The 22,883-nt window shown below is 47.9% G+C and overlaps 1 long non-coding RNA gene across 1 annotated transcript; it reads left to right on the forward strand.

The window, feature by feature from the left end:
* The first annotated feature begins 7,232 nt into the window (after positions 1-7,232).
* Positions 7,233-10,689, forward strand: LOC122387627. The gene is made up of 2 exons (XR_006257638.1): positions 7,233-7,384; positions 9,591-10,689. It is a non-coding gene; the product is annotated as an uncharacterized LOC122387627 (long non-coding RNA).
* The last annotated feature ends 12,194 nt before the right edge of the window (positions 10,690-22,883 follow it).

A 22,883-nucleotide genomic window follows, 5' to 3' on the forward strand; every position in this document is an offset into this window, starting at 1 on the left:
ACATCAGGAACTCAGCCTCCAATAGTGCTGCAAAGTTCACGACCCCATCAACCAGAAACCTCTCACATGTAAGAACCATGACAGGCAATGTCAGGAATATGAATGCCTGCTTCTTCTGTGAAGGACCCCATGCCATTGACAAGTGTGAGAAGCTGGGTCAGAAGACTGAACAAGAGAAAAGGGACTATGTGATGAACAGAGGACTGTGCTTCGGTTGTTTGAGAGGGGGACACAGGTCAAAGGACTGCAGGTCAAGAAAGACTTGTGAAAAATGCCACGACCGGCATCCCACAGCCTTGCACAGGGAAAACAGCGCTGGCCGCTCCAGAAAAGAGAGCCCCTCCCAGGTGGTAACTGGTCACACAAGGACTACAGGCCAGTCCAGTGGAGGAGCTAAGCTTCAAGCAGTGAGAGTGAAAGTGAGCTTTGGAGATCAGACGAGAGATGTCACTGCTTTCTTAGATCCAGGGAGCACTCACACATTCATATCGAGAACACTAGTGGACAGACTGCACATGAAGCCTCAGAAGAAGACGTCTGTGATCATGTCAACCATCAATGACGAGCAAGAGCTCGAAACCAGTCTGGTGTCCCAAGTCACACTGAAGAGCGTTGATGGAGAGAATGAGATGGAGCTTCCACCAATGTATGTGCTTGAAAAGATACCTGTCGCACCAGAGGACTTCGCATCTCAAGATGACCTGAAGAAGTGGCCCTACCTGTCTGAGATGGGAGTACATCTGGAAGATGTACATCATGGAGAGGTGGGACTCTTGATTGGAGCGAACGCAGCTGCTGTGACAGAAGCACTGGAAGTGGTAAGAAACCAAGATGGTGGCCCCTACGCCACAAGAACAAGATATGGCTGGATCCTGAGTGGCGTGCAGAGAGAAGGCAGTACAAGCCGAGTAAATCGTATCAAGCTCATGCAACAGCCAGAAGAGTTTGAGAACTTCGCAGACGACAAGAAAGGCCTTTCAAGGGAGGACATCCAGTGGTGCCTGCAGGTGGAGGACACATGCAAAAGAAGAGACGGCAGGTACGAGATAGGCTTGCCATTCAGGAGCGGTGAAGCAGGGACGCTACCAAACAACTATGTGATGACCAAGCAAAGACTCGACCTACTGAAGCGAAGGTTCATGAAGAATCCCAGCTATGCCGCCAAATACAGGTCTCAGATCGAGAAGCTTCTCAATGACGGTCACGCTGAGAAGGTTCCAGACAACCAGGGCGGCGATGGGTCTGGAGGTAAGTGGTACTTACCTCATCACAGTGTTGTCAGTGCGTCCAAAGCGGACAAACTACGTGTGGTGTTTGATTGCGCGGCAAAATGCAACAACATCAGTCTGAACGATCTGTTACTACAGGGCCCCGACCTCACGAACTCCCTCAGTGATGTGATGATCAGGTTTCGCCAAGAACCGGTGGCGTTCACGGCGGATATTGAGGCCATGTTTTTACAGGTCCGGGTGCCGGAGAAACATCGAGATTATCTCAGATTTTTGTGGTGGCCAGAAGGAGATGTGGATAAACCAGCACAAGAATACCGAATGACGGTGCACTTGTTTGGCGCGACTTCAAGTCCAAGCTGCGCCAACTACGCCCTACACCGAACGGCTGAAGACTTTGGAAGAGACTTCGATGCCGAGGCTGCGAAAGCTGTCAGGCAAAACCTCTACGTCGATGACGTAGTCAAGGCGGTCAGTTCTCAGGAAGATGCGGTGAAGCTCGCTCTGGAGCTCAAGCAGTTGTGTTCCAAAGGGGGATTCAACTTGACAAAGTTTTCCAGTAACAGTGTCACGGTGCTGCAATCACTGGACCGGCAAGACAGAGCCAAGAGTGTCAAAGATCTCATCCCAGGAGAAGATCCACTTCCTGTGGAACGTGCGCTGGGAGTCCTGTGGGACCAAGAAACAGACGAGCTTGGCTTCCATGTCAATCTCGAAGCATTGAGCGAAAGGCCGGTGACGCGCCGAGGTCTGCTGTCGGGTACAGCTGCGTGCTATGACCCACTGGGGCTAGTCGCACCGTACGTGCTGCGTGGCAGAATGATCGGACAAGAACTGACTCGTCTCCGGCTCGGCTGGGATGAACAAGTCCCCAGAAAGCTGGAGAAAGAATGGACAAGATGGTTGGATGGGCTGAGAGGCTTGATGCAGTTCCGCGTTCCGCGATGTGTCACCCCAGCTGGGCTGTCGGCCGCTGAGGTGATAGAGCTGCACCACTTCGCGGATGCTAGTCAAAGAGGCTACGGTACGGCCTCCTACATCCGAGCTGTCAGTGCCACAGGCGAGATTCACTGCTCTCTACTGACAAGCCGCGCTCATTTGGCCCCCATCAAGTCTGTCAGCATTCCTAGACTTGAACTCACTGCGGCGAAGCTGGCCGTACAGGTGAACATGGAGCTCACGCGAGCACTTGAAGTAAGCACACATGGAGTGTGGTTCTGGACGGACAGCACTGCAGTGCTGAAGTATATCAAGAATGAAACTACCAGATATCACGTCTTTGTCGCGAATCGGTTGGCGGTGATACATGACGGGTCGTCAACAGATCAATGGAGATTCGTGCCTTCGAAGGAGAACCCAGCCGACTACGTGTCGCGCGGTATGGAAGAGAAAGATCTCAAGTCGGAGATCTGGACCCAAGGGCCAGCCTTCTTGTGGCAGGCACAGGACAAGTGGCCCGAGCATCCAGACATAGGAGTTGTAACAGAAGAAGATCCAGAGGTGAAGACGTTGTCCACTAAAGCTGTGGAAACGAAAGAAGGGGGTGAAGATGCAATGGAGAAACTCATCTCTCACTACTCGTCGTGGACTCGGCTGAAGAGAGCAGTGGCTTGGATCCAGAAGACGATTCAGGTGCTGAACGAGAAAACGCAGAACAGGAACAGAAGCGTGGAACCAGAAAGAAGTCTCACGCTGGAAGATGTGGAGCGAGCAGAGAAGCTGATCATCAAAAGAGTACAAAAGAGATGCTTTCTGGAAGAGTTCAAAGACTTGGAAGCCGGTCGCCCAGTGAAGATGTCCAGTCGTATCGCTCGCCTGGACCCATTCTTGGAAAATGATCTGATGAGGGTTGGTGGTCGACTGGTCAATTCCATGCTGGACTGGAATGCAAAACATCCACTGATCTTGCCAAGGAGGGGTGAAGTTGTAGATCGCCTCATCATGGACACACACGAAAGGTCAGGACATGTAGGAAGACAGCATGTCATGACAGAGCTGCGGAAGAGCTACTGGATCCTCAGAGCGAACACTGCAGTTCGTCGAGTGCTGCGAAACTGTCTTCGCTGTCGACGTCTTCAGCATCCCACAGAAGAACAGAAGATGGCGAATTTGCCGCAAGACCGTGTCGAAGAAGGTCAAGCACCGTTCACAAACTCAGGCGTCGATTACTTCGGGCCGTTTTATGTAAAAAGAGGACGATCCCAAATCAAGAAGTACGGTGTGATCTTCACATGTCTGGCCGTTAGGGCTGTGCACTTAGAACTCGCAGACTCCCTGTCGACTGATAGCTTTATCTGTGCTCTGCGTAGATTCGTGGCTCGGAGAGGACCGGTGCGCCTCATCCGGTCTGATCAAGGAACGAATCTGAAAGGAGCTGAGAAGGAGCTGAAACAAGAAGTAGAGCTGTTGCTCTCGCAGGACAACTTGATCAAGAGGGCGATGATGAGCAAAGGAATCGAATGGAAGTTCAACGCTCCAGGAGCATCCCACCACGGCGGGGTGTGGGAAAGGATGATAAGGAGCGTTCGCAAGATCCTGCAATCTCTGATGAACGAACAAAGCTTCACAGACGAAACACTACACACACTGATGTGTGAGGTGGAGTGCATTATCAACAATCGGCCCCTGATTCCAGTGAGTACTGACCCACGAGATGAGCTGCCGATCACACCGAATCATATTCTTCACTTGAGAAGTGTGAACCTCAGCGACAGTGACTCAAGTGACAGAGACCTATGTGGACCAAAGAGATGGAGACAAGCAGCGTATGTATCTAGCTGACCGTTTTTGGCGCCGTTGGCGCGAGGAATACTTACCTCTCCTTCAAGAAAGAACGGGACCAACCACCAGAAGCAGAACCAACGTGAAGACTGGAGATGTGGTTCTAATGGTTGACCACACTGTGCCACCAGGAGTGTGGCCCCTGGGTCTCGTAGAGGAGGCGTTTCTTGGCGCTGATGGCCGAGTTCGCACAGTGCGTGTGCGTGTCCGCGGCACAAACTACATTCGGCCAATCACCAAGGTGGTGAAGATTGTTACAGCGTAGGGTGAAGAAGTGAATCGCCCAAGAGGAGTAGTTTGTAAGACTAGAATAGAAACCTGAAGTGATGAGTGTACTTGAAGAAAGAGAGCTCCAGGTCACATGCCTCAACCATCAACCATGCTATGTATAAGAAGTTAGAAATAGTAAAGATCATGAAGACATGATAGCTGTAGCCTGTAAGGAAGATCTTGACGTCCAGAAGAGGTTGGAGTCAAGGTCAAGATTGATTTTGATGTCAGTTTGACATCAAAAGGGGGCGGGTGTTAGAGCTGAACCCCTGCACACAGTATTGCGTCGGGCGTGGACTACTACCGCCATCTGTTGACGGCGATACAAGTTCGGTTATTGCGGGACAGCCTAGCTTCAGGCGCTCGTCACCTGCGCCATCTATGGAGAAGTCTACAAAACAGAAGTACGCCTTACCTCAGTTATGCGTTAGAGCTGAATCTCCCTCGGTCTTATCCCATTTTCCTTACCGTTTTTGTATCATCTTCAACCAACTATTTGCTCTAGCCAATTGCTCTACGAGTTTTTCGAATTGGATGCAAATGCGATTTAACTTTGCTTGTTTGTATTTGATGTTGCGTGCTGATGTGTCACGAAAAGGCCGCCACCACTAGGTCAGCTGGATCAGCTGGGCGACAGCTGATCGACAGGGCGTGGCGCAGTTTTGAGAGACCGAGCTGGGTCCTTTTTTGTCGATATTTTTGTGGCCAAATTGACGGGCAAGATTTGGTGAGTGACTGTATTGCACTGATGTCATGTTTAGTTACCCTCGTATGTCATGAAATGTCACTCTCAGACTAGCAGTCATGTAGAAGCTTTCTATGTGTTTTGTGAAGGTCAGGCATTGGATCTGATAGATGCTTTTCCCCACCCAAACATGTCCGTGCATATATCAGATTTAGTAATTGCATGTTACTTTCACAGTAACCGATTGGCTGACTATATGTCAAGAGAACTGGTTGATGAGCCGCTGAACGATGAGTCAGCTGAATACAAAGGAAGATTTTAAGCATGAATTTTGCTGATTCAATTACTGGCAAATCACAGTTATAATGGCCACAACAGGAACCATACAGGTTTACTATGTCTATGCTGAAAAATATGATGTCACTTGGCATCGTGTGTTGTCGCTGGTAGTCAGCGAGATGGTCCAAAAAGTGTTTGGTGTCCCGTAGATGAGTAGGCACATATCTCAGCAATTGGCTCAAAACACGTTCAATGAGACAAGATGTTTTCTCTGTTGGGCCTCCACAAGCTGAAATCACGGGACGAAGAGGGACCCCCGGTTTATGATCTTTGGGAAGCCCGTAAAACAAGGGGATACGGCTATGGTTTGGTGTTAGGTCATGAATGACATTGTCATCAAGCTTGTTACTGGTAACCTGCTTTAGGGTACGTTTAGTCAAGGCCTCTACCCTGGGAACTGGATTTCTTTTCAGTTGTTCGTAGTTGGATCGATCTCCTAAAATGTTGTTAGCTTTCTCAACATAATCAGTTTTGTCAAGTATCACAAAACCCTTACATTTGTCGCTAGGTTTAAAGATAATGGCATCATCTTTTTTAGCGTTTTCAAAGCCGACGTCTCATCCTGGGTAACATTGACATGATCTGTTTTGTGGTGCTTATAGGTACGGAGTAAATCATCTTTAAGCTGTTTCATGTTTCTCTCTGCCTGATTATTTGTCGGGGGAGGAATCCGTTTGTCCAAGTCGGGAAAACGGAAGGTCAAGTTTGGTTCGTCATTTTGTGACCGATGCGTACCGGTTGTCGCTGACCCCTGGGCACCTGCAGAAGCTGACGGTGCTCGCTGGGTGTCGGGTGGAGCTCCTGGTACCTGAAACGGGTCCTAGCAACGGGTACCCTGAAAACGTGCTTAGGAGAACTCTAAGGGAAGCGAAAGCTGCGGGCGCCAAACGGGGTTCTACAAAAGAGGATGTAGATGGCTTCTTGACTCTACCATATGTGGACGAGAAATTATTGAGCCGGGTGAAAGGTGTGGTGCGCAGGTCGGGAATGAACATCCGACTTGCTTGGCGAAACAAAAACAAACTGAAAAACGCGCTAGTCAGGTCAGCCTTCTCACCTCCTCTCTGTCCGGGTGCCAGTCGCGGGTGCTACTGCTGTAAGTGTGGCTTAGCAGGGAGATGCACGACCAAAAATGTGGTTTACAGGATCACGTGTACTCTCTGCAAGGAACAGCCGGCTGTGTATGTGGGAGAGAGCAAACGTCCTGTCAGACTGCGTTTTAACGAGCATGTGTGGAACATGCTGAGTGCGACTCCCGACACCCCCCTCGGAGACCACTTTAGAGTGGCTCACGGTCAGCTGTCACTAGACAGAGGGGCGGATCTACCACTTACGGTGGAGATACTGCACCAGGCTCTGGACTACCCAGACAGAAAGATATCAGAGTCCATCACTATCAGAGATTTGGAGCCCTCCCTGAACGAACGTCTTGTGTCTTGGCCTATCATGTAAGTGTGTAAGATAGTGTATGCAGCGTGTGTATTCGAGTCATCGATCGTATCGAATATTCAAAAAGTGTTATGATGAGTTATATGTCCTGATTTTGTCTCGTTTTCTTTTTATCGCTCGTTTTATATATGTGTGTACGGTACATCGGAAACATCTTAGCATAACCAAGGATGTTTTTTTCCATTGAAGTCTTATGTAAACAAATACCGCGAGATGAACTTCGAAATATGAAAATAGGCTGCCGTCTGTCTGCTGTAACCGTTTTTGTTACGGAGCGAGCGAAGCGAGCGTAGTCTTTCCTTAAGGCCACCGCACACTAGCCATTCGGCCGGTTCATTCGGCCGTTACAGCAGCGATTTTCTCGCGCGAGTCTTTATATCGGCCGAAACAACGAACCAACGACGGTGCATTCGGCCCATATTATTCAGGCATTCGGCCCAAGCGATCTTCACGCGACGACCGAAAAAAAGTTCGACCGGTTGAACTTTTCTCGCCGAAGCAGTCATTTAGCGGCCGAAAATCAACAGCCGCCATATTGTTTTCATACAACCTTGACAAGTGTTGTTTACATTCCAATCATTTTCGATGTGAGGGGCTCGTGTGGTGTGGAGTTGTTTGCGATGGAAATGAAGTAAGCATTCGAATGAATATCTCTGTTGTGTATTTTGTCAATTGCATATGTGATTCAGATTGAAATGTTGTTTAAATATTGGTTTCAACTTTCAACCATCTCTGCTCCACTATTCATTTCAATTTCAATTTCCATTTCCCCATTTTCTCCATTTGCCATGATTATACATAGTTAGTACTCAGTGGGCATAAATTTGTCTACTACTCAATGCCACAGTAGGTATTCTTGGAAAATGGCCATTTATTATCCATATAAGCAAATATTTTCTGCTTTGCCAGTTAACTTGAAATGCTGGACACAATTGTTCTAAGTTTCAAGGAGCTATTCTTAAAGGTAGTGTGCCACCTTTGAAAGATTTCCCATTTTATTTTTCCTAGGATAAGAAGCTTCTGTTTTTACCTAATATCGCAAAAAAATCAAAACTGGGCCTGGAATAGTGCCTTTTTCGCCTAAAAGTTTTTCGGTTTTTACATATGTATAACAACTGTAGTGGGCTCACCTGCAAACAGGCGTCGGAATAGAGGTCAATGGTCGGGCAACAATCGCGAATGCGGCGCACTTGTGACAATAAGCAAAGGTCATTATAGTGTTACGACCATACGACGTACGGGAATGAGTTATCAGCTGTCTAATCGTAGACAACACAATGTCGAGCCTTAAACTGTAAGCCCGTATTGGTATTGTTTCTTTTATTTGGCTGTCGAACATTATTTATGGTTTGAAATATGATTTTATTTAAAATAATTGATATGAAAAAGCCGTCTTATAAGTTATGACCCCATTTCACCACACGCAAGTGGCAGAAATGACAATGATCAGCTGACGCATTTTTCTTGGCCGAAGTCAGAGCGCGCGGCCCGACGCACCACGCGTATTTGGAAATTCCGACCTCGACGAGCATCAGAAGCCACCTAACAGGCGTGTTCGAAACCGCAGGAGATGATGATGAACGGGTTTATCGAAACTTGATTGGATGAGCATATCGGTAATAGCGATTTCAGTGTGTGCATTTATTGTTCATAGTGGTGTGAAATGTGGTTGGGGTACGACCGACAACCCGTCGGGGCGAATTTCGCACTGGGGTACTCAAAATTTGAAGAATTTAAGACGTTTCCATGAGTTTTGAAGGTATGGATAAGTTCTAAAAATCCGGTTCTCCTTATCTGGGCCATTAACTCCATACGGTCCAAGAAAGCTGGCACACTACCTTTAAATTATTTAATCAAAATTCAAACCTTGCAAGTCAAAGTCATTGAAAGTACCTGTAATGTTCTTATATAATGTTCTTACCATGCAATCTGGGTTTTCATTTATCATTTCATTCACATTGCCTCCAACAGGCTACCGTCGCACTAATGTGTCACATATTAGATATGTAGGTACTAGGTACTTCATTGCATGGTTGGTGAAAGTGTTGAGCACAACTCTTTCTTATGGTACAAGAAGTGCCATAATTCAAAATCTGAGTTGTCAAAGTATAATAGAAATTCCATTTTTCAGAGTATTTTTTCCTTTTTCTGTGTTTCTGCCAGATCAAGATGTTGGTTGTGTCAAACGTAGGGCCATGAAAGAAAAGTCTGGAGGCTTTATGGGATGCACACAAACACTTGCATGCAATATTTGCATTGAAAGAGTTGGGAGATCAGCATGCTGAATGTGTTTTTTGTGTGTTTTTGTCTGCTCTGTACAGGAGCTCATTTTATGTTAAATAAAATGTAATGGCACTGAACAAATATAAAAATAGCCACCTGTCCTTTCTGTAGTAGCTATTCACCATTCAATACTGTTTTGTGTAACATTTATTCCCCAGAGATCTTTCACAATAGTGATAGTTTTCTTCTCTGCCGGGTCAATGACCCAGGTAGATGTGTCCACTCCAACCAGTGCAGATCCACCTTTGTGTACAGTTGTACACATTTCAGTGTGATGAGCGGACCTTTGATAGCTGTTCCACCAACCCGCCTTTAGATGGCGCGCGCGTCTCCCAGCAGGCAGCAGAGGCGACATCTACTGTCAGCTCAGCCGGTGTGGAGGGTGCACCGAGTGTCATTACCAATATACCTATAAACACGCCATTGCAGTGGCCTCACTCGAGGTGGGCTGGACCCAAGAGAATGGATGACTCGGGCTAAAACGATGACGCGGGTCGTGGGCCCAGCAGCACAACAGGTGGCGTTCAAAATTAACAAAGTCCCTATGTTTTCAGTTGGGTCGGAGAAGTGGATCTCATTCAAGCGGTACACAACAAGCCAGTTTCATGAAACACGAGTCTTCCTGGACGATGAGGCACCAGCTGAACCGCAAACGGCCGGCGCACCAGCTCTGTCCCCGGGGCCGGCGCCCCGGCAAGCAGCACCAGCTCCAAGGCCGGCGCTCGGGCCAGCCCCGTCTCTGGAGCGGTCGGTGCCGGCATCACCAGTGTCCGCAAGGAGCAGCCGTGCCCAGTCGAAACGCTCGCAGCACTTCAAAGTGTACAACAGGTGGCTAAACCGTTGAATGATGCCGACCTGGCTTTCGGTCAGTGTGTAAAAGCGGCTAGAAAAAAGCCATCGCTCCCGGAACTTCCGCTCACTGGCGCGCGACGTCTCCTCCGTCGGCTCCGGCAGGTACACTGCACCGCGGACGTTCACGATCGCGCAACAGATGTACACCAACGCGCGCGTGGTCGACTCCGCGAGCCGGTAGCTCGGCGCCAGAGCGGAAAATTCAGCCCCCGACGCGAGATAGTGGAGTGTAATCGCCAGCCGCAGCGGTGCGCTCACCGGCTGGAGGAAGGTGGTGGTCGAGCGGGTGATCTGGCCCTCGATCTGTGCTAGTAGGAGGCTGAAGGCTCCCTAGCTCAGTCGGAAATACTGAACCTGTGTCGCTGGGGGTCGTTGAGCCGAAGCTCCTGCTCTCGGTTGGCGTGCTCGCCCAGCTCGTCTCGGCGCTGCAGCACGTCGCTGACCCCATGCGCCGGACCAAGGGTCTGCGTCTCTCCTGCACCCTCTGGAGTGCCAGCTTGAAGTACAGTATCGCGATGGCTAGTTGAAGTGTGTACGGGTTGTTTGGTGGCTCAGCATGCAGATAACTAAATCTTTTGGTCCCAGAGCATCAATACAATGCACATTAATGTTGCTAAGTTTGGTTAATCGCTTGCGATATGCTCAGACCATTTAGACCTCAATAGTCGGTGTACTTTGCTCAATGTTTGTTTTTAACAGCCAATTTGTTTTCATTATCAAGCAAGCTACCTACTCAAACTGCAATTAACCTATAATTTTGTTTCTTTTTTGAACGATGCACTAAATATATGAAGCTGGATTCTATTTGGTCTTTTCCAATATTCATTATAAAGCATTCATTACTTGCGCTCTTGGAATTCGGTTACAACAGTTTAGGCGATATTTCAACGACGATATTTCTGCTCTAAGCGATTCGGCCATTCGGCCGATATAGACACTTGCGCGAGAAAATCGCCGCTGTAACGACCGAATGAACCGGCCGAATGGATAGTGTGCGGTGGCCTTTAGATTAACGGAAATTTCTGAGTATGAGCGGCCGGCCGGCCGGCCGGCCGTGGTCACGCTTTTGCGAGGCTTATATCTCAGCAACCACTTGACCGATTTACACGCGGTAATTTTTGTAGGGTAGCTTCATTCCTTCTACCAAGTATTGGACTATTCCCGATGCATGTGGGTGACCCCTTATGCACGTGCCACGTGCAAAACGAAGAGGTGTCAGTTTTGTAATTGTTGCAATATCTCGGTAACTACTTGGCCGATTGCGCTGAAAGTTGGCATGTAGGTAGGCACCCACTAGGCACTGCATATACATGTGCCAGAGTTGGGGTGCTGCTGCACGTGCGCACGTGCAGGGGTCGTTTCCAGATCTCGGGAACGGCTGGACCGATTGCGCTCAAATTTGGTACACGGTTAGGGACCGGTTAGTAGGGTGCCGTGCACAAGTCAGTTGGGACCCATTTTGCACGTGCGCACGTGCAGGGTGCCGCTTCCAGATCTCGAGAACGGCTGGGCCGATTGTGCCCAAATTTGGCACATCGCTAGAGACCAGTTAGTAGGGTGCCGTGCACAAGTCAGTTGGAGGTACCCCCTCGCAATTTCGCACGTGCAAGGCCCACCCTCTCGCTCGCTCCGTTAGTCGCCCCAAAAGGCGTTATACTGGTCTTCTACATTGTTCTTTCTTTCGTTTGATAATGGTCTGTTGGCCGAAATATCACGTAAATAAAAAGGTAACTTTGCATTAATATTGGTATAGACTCGAGGAATAAGGTCAATGTTTTTCTTTCATATAACTGTATCAATCATGTTCCTCGCCAGAGCACTGGCAAACATTAATACCAAGTCACTTCGGCCGGCGCCTGGGGCTAGCCGCCCGGCCCGGCCCTCCGATTGGCCGGCGCTACAGCGAGCGTAGGCAGCGGCCGGCGGAGCGCCCACCAACGCGATACAAGGCACACAAGCATCACAGCCCCGTGGTACGCGACGTAATAACAAACACAACAATCAATAACAAGTAACAACACAAATATACTTCTTACGCGGCGGCACACCAAATCACGCCGGGACTGTCGCGGATGGGTCCCGACGGGGAGGGGAGGGGAGAACGCCGCCGCCGCCTAGCACCGACCGCAGCGCCAGAGCTGCCGGTTTACCTCTGCAGGGGGCCCACACTCCACACATCCGAGTGGAGTGACTGTCTCCAACGACCCAGGGGCGAAGCCGCGAGGGTACGTCACCAACCCCTCCCCGAAGAGCCCCAAATGGTCACAAGGGGCCGCACAGGACCGAAGTTGCAAAATCCATCAGCCATGGACGGGGACGTGGAAAACACTCAAGTAAAAGGTTACATCCAACGCTGGACGTCAAATCGTAGCTAATATACAGGGTAGACCAAAAAGGATGGAAACATTTTAAACTCGTATAAAACATGTATCATTGCATGCATGTAACTGGGAATGATACCAAACAAAACAAGAGTACATTTCGTGGAAATTCATAATGACATCACTCTCATATGCTTTCTCTCGTTTTCAGTCTCTCACAGCAGATGTTCGAAGTGACCACCTTCGCGAGACAGGCACAGAGCGACCAGCCTGGCTGCTGACACGATAGCCCGCTTGTATAGCTCACACAGCCTTGCTGATTGCTCTCTTCAGTTCAGAGGCTTTCTGGACCTTCCTTGTAGACCTGGCCCTTGAGATGACCCCACAGTAAAACATCCATAGGGGTCAGGTCGGATGAGCAGGAAGGCCAGTTCCGACTGGCACCGCGGGATATCAGCCGGTCACCAAAGTGGTTTTCGATGCACTTGAGCGTTGTTTTTGCTATGGATGAGGCGCACCGTCTTGCTGGAACCACATAAGGTCTATGATGAGGCTGCCATGCTTCGTTTGGACTCGCTCTCAGAACTTCCTCGGCGCCGCCTGGTAGCGCTGTTGATTGACGGTCACGGTGTCGCCGCTTCCATCCTCGAACCAAAGTGGACCCACGATTCCTTTTCCGCTGAGGTCACACCATTTCGATGACCTTGCTGCTGTGCAGTGACTTCTTTATCATCTCATCTCAAGGGCCAGGTCCAGGCCCATGTCACTCCACTTTTGATGACATCATAAGGGGGCCTCAGGACAATTAATGGCGCGGTGCGCCACAATCGCTCCCAAGCTACTTGCCAACAGCTGCCATTTTTGAAAATATTATTTTGAAATAAAGTTTTAAGTAATGAAAATATTGTAATAAAGTTGTAACTTAAATCTATACCATATCTCAAGACTTAATGAAAAATGATTTATCCATAGTAAAAATATAAGCTTGATGCGTTTTTACGTTGCTTTCCTGCTGCTGCAGAGGGTTTTTAAATCGTCTATATCTTCAAAACCGGCCATTTCTTAGCATATTGCTGCTCTTTTTTGTCGCTGGAAAATTAGTTGAGCTTTTTATTGACATCAACGGCTGAGCGGTATGTGTAGAGTGCCATCAATAATCTTCAAATGAAGTTAGTAATTTTTACGTTGCAAAGGAATGGAGTAGGTACCCCTTGCGAGTATCAGGGGTGACGTCACTCAGGATCTGCCTCTGATTGGTCGACGGGGGAGTGACTGTACAGCCCACCGCTAAAGTAATGTAGGGTTTTACCAATCTCAACAGTTGGCTTTGACTGGCGATTGTTTAATGCGGAGCGATCGAAAAGAAGATGTCAATAGCTAAAATTGCAGCTGCAAGGGTGACGATACATATAAGCTACATTCAAAGTTTCATTGTAGTCTGGCTAATCGTTCCTAAGCTTCAGAAGCAGAACATACCCATGACTGAAACCCCACATTACTTCTGCTGTGGACTGTACCTTCTATAGATGGCCTTGGCCAGGTCTACAAGGAAGGTCTTTGTGACCTGAAGAGAGCGATCACCAAGACTGTGAGAAGCATACCAGCGAACATGTGTCGTCGGGCTATCGCGTCAGCCACTAGACCGGCCGCTCTGTGCCTGTCTCGCGAAGGCGGTCTCTTCGAACATTTGCTGTGAGAGACTGAAAACGAGAGAAAGCATATGAGAGTGATGCCGTTATGAATTTCCACGAAATGTACTCTCGTTTGGTACCGTTTCCAGTCACATGCATGCAATAATGCATGTTTTATGCGAGTTCAAAATGTTTCCATCCTTTTTGGTCCACCCTGTACAAGAGAACTACAATAAACCAGTAAAATTTCAAGACATAAATTGCATCCCAGATGGTACCCTAGCAAGTGGACCAATCACAGAAGAGATGATGATGACGTATCGGAGTTGTAGAGAAACCCTCGCCGGAGGCTGACGGACATATAGAGGATTCTTCATGGCTCCGAGTGGAAGATAAGGATATCTTTTCCAAGCGGGTTACTGACATCCATAAACAACCATTAAAAATGTCGTTCGGTTATTGACCCATCATCACTTGAACTCTTGATTTTTAGCTTTGACCCCTCGAGACCTTATCTTCGCATCTCAGAGGGATGCAGAGATAACAAATTCTTATCTTTGCATCTCAGAGGAGTGCGAGATAGAAATATCCCTGCACTGTAGACTCAATAAACCTCAACTAGAAAGATATCCCCGGGACACTCCGGCCGAGTGACACAGTACACGCCCGATCCCATCATGGAAGTTCCCTGAAATTATCCTGGCGGCTGGGCGGGTTAATTAAACTGGGATTTAAGAAATTTATATTGTAACGTAGTAACGTAAAGAATACAGCTAAATATCAGTATCGGTCCAGGCTGGACGCGGGCTTCCAAAGCTTACTAAGGAATATTGTGTGTAGATTTTGACTGTTTGGTTATTATCCGGAAAATGCGTTGTAACTTGGAAAATGATTTAATCAATGATGGAAACTGCGGAAAAGGAAGAACTTTTCGTTAGGAATCAGGGCCTTCGTATGTTGGCGAGAAAAGCTGGCACATACAGCGTAATATTTTGTTTTCAGTGATTGAAAATGGCTTAGATTTCGGAACGTGTAATAAGATAAGATCTGTTTATCTTTGTTAGTTGGAGAACATGCGAATGATTAAATGTTAGGTAACAATTATCAATGCAGAGTATGATATCAGTTGTAAAGGAAAATGTTCATGATCCATCGTTACTGGCGGAGAAGCTAATCATTTTCTCATTCTTTTATTGTTAACACTTGCTCGCTTTGCTTCGAAAATAACAAATATATCAATCTGTTATTTTCATTAAGAGTCTTGAGGGAAATTTTGGGAAAGGGTAGGAAATTATCAGTACGAAATGAAGGAACAGAAAGAGAGGGAGAACACGTGGGTAATCGGGACGATCGGGAAAAGGGAGAAACACGGGCGGCAACAGAGAAAGACGGTAGCCGCGAACACCGACCCATCCCGGCACTGGTCGGAGGCTGAGGAGCAGGCGCGGAAAGGTTCCAGAAAAGGGTGAGTGATTTTCTTTCATTGCAATGTGATTGTGTCCGAGATCAGTGGAAGGCTTCTGTAGAAATTTCAGTAGGGTGGCTTAAGTGAAAATATATCAGGTTTGAATCCGGTAATAAGAATAAAGACATATAACGTTCATTGTTCGTTAGTCTGTGGAATCAACGGCCATAAAATGTCCCGTATTCCTTCCATATGTCCAACCTAGCCCCAACGAGCAACTGGTAGACGGTGCTCGTCAAAATCTCGTCCGTGTCCGACCTAGCCCCGACGAGCAACTGGTAAACGGTGCTTGTCGCAACTCGCAACCTGTCCATATGTCCAACCTAGCCCCGACGAGCAACTGGTAAACGGTGCTTGTCGTAACCTGTCCATCCATATGTCCGACCTAGCCCCGACGAGGCGACGAGCAACTGGTAAACGGTGCTTGGGTGCTTGTCGTAACCTGTCCATCCATATGTCCGACCTAGCCCCGACGAGCAACTGGTAAACGGTGCTTGTCGTAACCTGTCCATAGCGCTGTTCGGCAGCCGGCTATTTTGTGTGCAGGGTATGACGCATTCCGCGAGCCGACGTCACGGGCGATGACGTCGGCTCGCGCGCGAGCCGAGCGCCAACGACAAACTAACGGGAACCCTCGGACACCCTCGGGGCATAAACCGCGGAATAGCATATTGAGCGAGTCTTATAAGGGAAATTCATATATTTTCGTTTCTAAAATGATAATCAGGGTGTCTCTTACCTTTTTACGTATCATTTAGGCTTACCTAACACTTCATTTGCCAAATATCTGCAATTTATTCAAACGAAGGTATTTTCAGTAAATATCAGTGCTAGGGGAGAGTGGTGCAGGAGGTCCCCCCTTAAACTCAGTTGCCATTTTTAGAAAACTGATAATATTTAAGAGCTAACGTGTGCATGCGCTGTGAGCATGCATCATTTTCCCATACATATTTGCATTCAAAATGAATCTAGGGGGTAGGGGAGAGCGGGGAGAGTTGTATCATGTCCAAGTTGTATCAGGGCGAATTGTGCCAAATTTATCCAATAGATAGCGCTCGTTGCACGACCAGCTGACGAGGTTTTCCGGGCGCCATCTTTCCCTGTTCTGTCGTGTGGCTGGATGGACGCGTCTCGGGGTGGGAACCGATTTTATGTTTTTTTAATGTCATTCTAAAAAAAAATGAGTTGCAAGAAAATGTGTGTTTTTGGCATTTAGATGTGCACGAATTTGAAAGATCTCCGTAGCGGTGGTGAGGGTAGGTTCTAAGGCTGCGTGAGTGAAAATGGATTTCTCCAGCTGTCCGCTGTTTTTGAGCACGAGGATGTTTTTTTCCAAGATGGCGGCGAGGTACATGTTGTATCAGAGCCGGGTGGGGTATGTTGTAACATGTATGTATGTATGTATGGGCATGTTGCTTTTGATCGCGAAAGCTAAGCCATGTCTCGCGTTTGTAGGTAGCTAGTCAATACTCGTTCCATTTCGGCACAATGTGTTGGCATGGTGTGTCGTTTCGGGAACTAGCGACCCGCGGCCGGGCGCCGCGCAGAGGTGCCCGCCATAGGGTTTTGGGGCTATTTTTTCACGTTTCGGCCTAAATCGTGAAAAGTGCTGGTCGTAGCAAATATGTTCCCTGGTTTCTGAATTTTCAGCCCACGTGGAATGCGATAGCACAAGAATCATTTTCGTACAGACAAAACTGTGCCCGCGTTTTTTGGTCAAAGTAAAAATGTTCAGCAGCTTTTATCACGTGGGCCGCCGCAAAACAGGGTACACCGGAGGACTTACGATTCAATATCTCCTAAGCCATCATAGATAGCAAATATGTTCCCTGGATCTATGTAGATAATACTTTAGAGAACACTTCAGGCCAAAAATTGTTTCTCGACAACTCACACCCAGCCCGCGTTTTTGGCTTAAATGCAAAGCAACACGGCAGCCGACCTTAAGGGCTCAGTTAGCGAGTTCATTTTTTAGCGAGCACTTCGAGCATTTCAGCGTTCGATGAAATGACATATTTTTTCAACGCAGTCGTTTCTTCATTTGCATCTAAACGCGACCTATATGATAATGTGATTGTATCGTCACACTAGAAGGTGTAATTCATGGTAATTTATAGGGCTAATTCTCGGCGCACAGCAGCAGACGGACACCGACTGACCCACCATCTAAAGGCAGTTTGGCGAAGCAGTATCGTGAATCACAGCCGCGAGATGTCCCTAGCGTAGAACACCGTCTGTTTGCCCAGTTTAAATACGTGATGTTTGCCCGCTGTCAACCCCTCAGTCATGGGGTTGGGGTCGCGGATGAATGGGCGACCGCCCGCCGCGCGGGGAGGGGGCTGCTCCCCTGACCCGGACCGCCGCGGCGTGGGGACGGTCCCGCACTCGCGTGCCTCACGTCGCCGCCCCACACCGGTCAATTACGCTGGTTTTGAGGAACCGCCCATTGTGGTGGTGGGTGATCCAACGCAGACCATGCCAGAACCCCACTGAGGGGGTATCACCCGTGTCAGCTGGCTCAGACCCATGATATCCCCATACCGAAAGCGACGTTCCAAAGAGCAATATGCCTTTAGTGGGTAGGATATTATTGATGTTTAATTCGAGAATGTATGCATGGATGTAAGCAAATACCTACATGATGTGTTGAAGTACCTACTCCAACTGTACAACTCTGGCCTCTCAGCTCGAGGAATCCTCCCGGTTTTTCGCGAATAATTCGCGCAAAAAGCGGCCGATCGCGACGAAATTTTCAATACCCTCGAGTTAATCAATTTTACACTTACTCTTAAAATTTAATGACCCTAAACCCAATGACCTTTGACCTGTGGTCTGATTCTCGAGACCATGTTCGACCGGAATCGCGAATTGGCGTATGTCGGCTGAGGCTCATATTATCCGCGCAATTTCCAATCTTTTTTTTTTGGTGTGGGTTTCAAGGTCCCGTGAAGGTCAGGTCAAAGTCATTGACCTTTGATGACCTTGCTTCACTATTTCGAGTTTTACATGTTTCTATGGTAGTTTCTGGGGCTGATTTCGAATTCCCATTTGGAGATTTATGAAATAGTTTTGGTGCCCTCGTATGCTACGAAGCTGTCAATAGTGGTCAACACCTGCTATGGATGGCCGGCAGGTCACCTAATGGTTGACCTGACCTGACCTGACCCGACCTGGCCTAAATACATTAAGACATCAAAGATATGTGATCAAAGCTAACATGAACTACGTGTTCAGCACCCCACAAAATCCCTTTTTCAACCTCACTTTACGAATTTCCAGCAAGTCCTTATTTTCCGGATTTTTAGGTCATTGACCTGACCTGGAAGGTCAACCAGTGACATAAATAAGACCATAAAATTGGGTGTCATCGGCTTACTTTCCTTGCGGGCAACGCGCTCGTTTTTTTTTCTGCGAAGCTCTAGCTCCATCAGAGGCCAAACGGCAAGGAGAGTCCAACCCCCTCCCCCCCATATACGTTAGACGCTGGCAAACACGAATACGGGCGAGGGTTAAATGAAGGACAAATATACGAGCGAACGGACCGCGCAAGCGAAGCGAAATCTTTTTAACCCTCGCCGGCACAGGCCATTTTGCGTCATCGACGGCACAAGGGGGGGTACGACCCCCCTCGCGTTTGCCCCTGATCGAGCTACAGCTTCGCGGAAAAAAACGAGCGTGCTGCCCGTCACGAGAGGAGGCCGGTGATATCCAATTTTAAGGTCCTAGGTCATCGGGAGACCTTCCAGGTCAGGTCAATGACCCGAAAATCGGGAAAATCGGGACCTGTTAGAAAGTCGTAAAGTGTGGCTGCTATGGGGTTTTCCGGGGTGCTGATCACGAATATCGTGTTAGTTTTGATCAGAGATTTTGTTTCTAAGCATTTAAACCAGGTCGGGTCAGGTCAGGTCAGGTCAGGTCAACCGGTAGGGGTCGTGACGGGTATTCGTAATACGTGTCAACCGCCTCTGACAGCTTCGTAACATGTTACGAAGGCAACAAAACTACTTCGTAAATGTACAAATGGTTGCTAAATTCGAAATCAGCTCCAAAAACTAGCCTAGAAACATGTAAAACTCCAAAAAGTGAACCGAGGTCACCAAAGGTCAATGACCTGACCTGACCTTCAGGTGACCTTGACAACCACCCTAATGCATGGGAGGAACATCAAATCACATGTTGGAACGTTTGAAACCACGAAAAGCTTGCAAACGCGCGGCTAAAGCGAGCCGACATACTACGAATCGCGATTCCGGTCAAGCATGGTCTCGGAAAAGAGGTCACAGGTCAAAGGTCATTTAGGTCAGGGTCATGAAATTTTCAGGGTAGGTGTAAAATTAATCAATACGAGGGTACCGAAAGTTTCGTCGCAATCGGCCGCTTTTTACGCGAGTTATTCGCGACAAACCTTAGGGGGGGGGGGTGCATCAACCCCCACCCCCTGTGCCGGCGAGGGTTAAGATAACGGAAAGATATCAGCATTTACATATAACGGCCCGGCCCAGCCTGTAACGCTTTTGAGAGGCATATATTTCATGCCTCAGTAACCGTTGCAGTGGTTGGGCTGATCGACCTGCCGCCCTTTTTGTTGGGAAGCCTATTTCTTCTACCCCGTAATTAATTGCTCTTAATACATCTACATATAACATACATAGGTGATCGTCGTGGCAACTGGCACGTGTCACACGAAAGCTGTTTTGTTAAAGTAACACTTTTGAAAGACCTAAACCTTTCTAGTAGAGGTTTTAGCCAATGGGTCTACAGTGCAGGGATATTTCTATCTTCCACTCCTCTGAGAGCTAGAGCTTCGCGGAAAAAGACGAGCGTGTTGCCCGTCACGAGAGGAAGCCGATGATACCCAATTTTAATCCTCGCCGGCCCTATTGGTTTTCTACATATCGACACCTTTTTTTAAACCCCACATCTGTTCTCCGGTGAATTTCCGGGAAACACGAAAGATCTCTTTTTAGAAGTGTCCAATCGTCCGATCCTGATCAAATTTGTGTGTTTGTAAGCTTGCTCTGGCATTGCTTGATTTGCCAAGACAGACAAACTTAAGAAAAATCGAGTGACTGTACCTTTTTTAAAGGTTTCTAAACAACTTGTCTGAACTTCACGGGAGAGCAAATGTGGGGTTTAAAAAAAGGTGTCGATATGCGCCGGCCGAGGGGGGGGGACGAGTAAGACCCCCCCTCGCCGTTTCGCCCCTGGTGGAGCTAGCGCGTCGCGGAAAAAACGAGCGTGTGCGCCGTTACGAGACGCAGAGATTGATACCCGATTGTAAGGTCCTAGGTCAACCGGTGACCTCTGAGGTCAGCTCAAGTGCCCCAAGGCACGGTTCAGTTTTTGGTGAATAACTTCGCAAAAAACGGCCGCAGAGCCGCGATTTTGGCAGCATCGTGTTCGCCTCACTGAGGCGCGTCGAATGATATACTTTTGTTTGGGTCAGGTCAGCTTAGGGTGTTGACCTCAGGTCAAGGTCAGGTCAGCACCCCCAGGTCACGAAGTTGGTCGAAAGAGATCATGTCGCATATCATTCGATTCGGCAGGTCTTCCTGAGTCCATTGGTGGCTTTCTCGACTCGCTAGCTCAATTTGATCAAGAGTTATTGACGAAAAAATAATATGACCTTGATGACGTCATAAATGACGTCACGCAAGGTCAACATTGCAAAAGTACGCATCTAACCTTGCAAGGAGTGCATTAAATCACGATTCTGTGTGCTTGAGATAGTTGTAGATCGTTGCCGGCGCCAGAATAGCTGTTTTTATTTTTCCCCATTGACATAAATGGTGAGGTCACGAAAATGACCTGACCTCATATGACCTTTAGGAAAAATCCGAGATATAAAAGTTGTGAGACTCATAATGGATACTAGATCCTGCAAGTTTCATTTCCCTGTGACATCTCCTCTGGCAGTGAGAGCGTTGCGAAGTTGCGACATCTGAAGACCGTGCAGAGGTTCACTTATGACGTCATAGGTTAGTGACCTGACCTGACCCAAAAATGCGGTTGGTGTCAAAAGATCCGGCTTGAATCAAAAGCCAGGTATGCCAAGTTTCAGCTCTCTATCGCCAGCGTGTTCGGAGCTATCGCGAAAAAACCCTATGGGGGGGCGGCACCCGCCCCCCCCCCCTCGGCCGGCGAGGGTTAAGGTCCTAGGTCATCGATTGACCTTCTAGGTCAGGTCAATGACCCAGAAAAATCGGGAAAATCGGGGAAATTGGGACCTATTAGAAAGTTGTTAAGTGTGGCTGCTATGGGGTTTTCCCGAGGTGCCGATCACGAATATCGTGTTAGTTTTGATCACAGATGATGTCATTGAGCATTTAAGCCAGGTCGGGTCAGGTCAGGTCAGATCAACCAGTAGGGGTCGTGACGGGTATTCGTAATACGTGTCAACCGCCTCTGACAGCTTTGTAACATGTTACGAAGGCACCAACACTACTTCATAAATGTTCAACTTCAAATGGTTGCTAAATTCGAATTCAGCTCCAAATACTAGCCTAGAAACATGTAAAAGTCGAAAAAGTGGACCGAGGTCACCAAAGGTCAATGGCCTGACCAGACCTTCAGGTGACCTTGACATCCACCCAAATGCATGGGAGCAACATCAAATCACATGTTTGAACGTTCGAAACCACAAAAAGCTTGCAAACGCGCGGCTTATGCGAGCCGGCATACGCCGAATCGCGATTCCGGCCAAACATGGTCTCGGAAAGTAGGTCACAGGTCAAAGGTCATTTGGGTCAAGGTCATGAAATTTTCAGGGTAGGTGGGGCATTCCACGATAGATCGTACCAGGCCCGTCACCCTCATCTCTCAGATTTTAATGAAAATCCGTCCTAGGGGTAATCATAAGCCCCAAAGACGCCTGGCAAAATATCAGACTTCTCAGATCAAGACTTTTTGAGTTATATTGCATTACATTTTTTTAACTTCGGTTTGTAACGGTGAGTTTGATGGCCTATAACTCAAGAACGGGTTAAGCTACCAACAAACAGTAAACAACACTAAGCTTGCGATGAATCAAAAATTAATATTACCATTTAAAAATTCCAAAGAAAAATTTTCATTGTTGAGCAAAAACCTTAATCTTTTTTCATTTGCCTCTAATGACCTTTCGGACCAAAATTTTTCAAATTTTTATTTTTTCAAAATGAACTTCATGTCATTGCAAATCGACATGCAAAAAATTAGAAAGGTGTTCTTTCTATAAAATCCTCATTTTCCCGCAAACAAAATGGGTTTCGGAGGGGTTGATACGACCCCAGCATGCCGTTTCGCTTCTAATAGAGCTAGAGCCTCGCGGAAAAAAAACGAGCGTGTGTGCCGCAACAAGTCGCAGCGATTGGTACCCGATTTTAAAGTCTCAATTTAACCGGTAGCGTCTGAGGTCAGGTCAAGTGACTGAAGTTACGGGTTCGGTTTTTCGCAAAAAATGGCCGCAGAGCCGCGATTTTGGCATCATTGTGTTTGCCTAGCTCAGGTGCATCGAATGGTATACTTTTTGCTAGGGTGAGGTCAACTTAAGTAGTTGACCCCGGATCAAGGCCAGGTCAGAGCCCCTCAGGTCACGAA

Source organism: Amphibalanus amphitrite, unplaced genomic scaffold, assembly GCF_019059575.1.
Source record: "Amphibalanus amphitrite isolate SeventyFive unplaced genomic scaffold, NRLGWU_Aamphi_draft 000293F_arrow, whole genome shotgun sequence".
NCBI classification, from domain to species: Eukaryota; Metazoa; Arthropoda; class Thecostraca; order Balanomorpha; family Balanidae; genus Amphibalanus; species Amphibalanus amphitrite.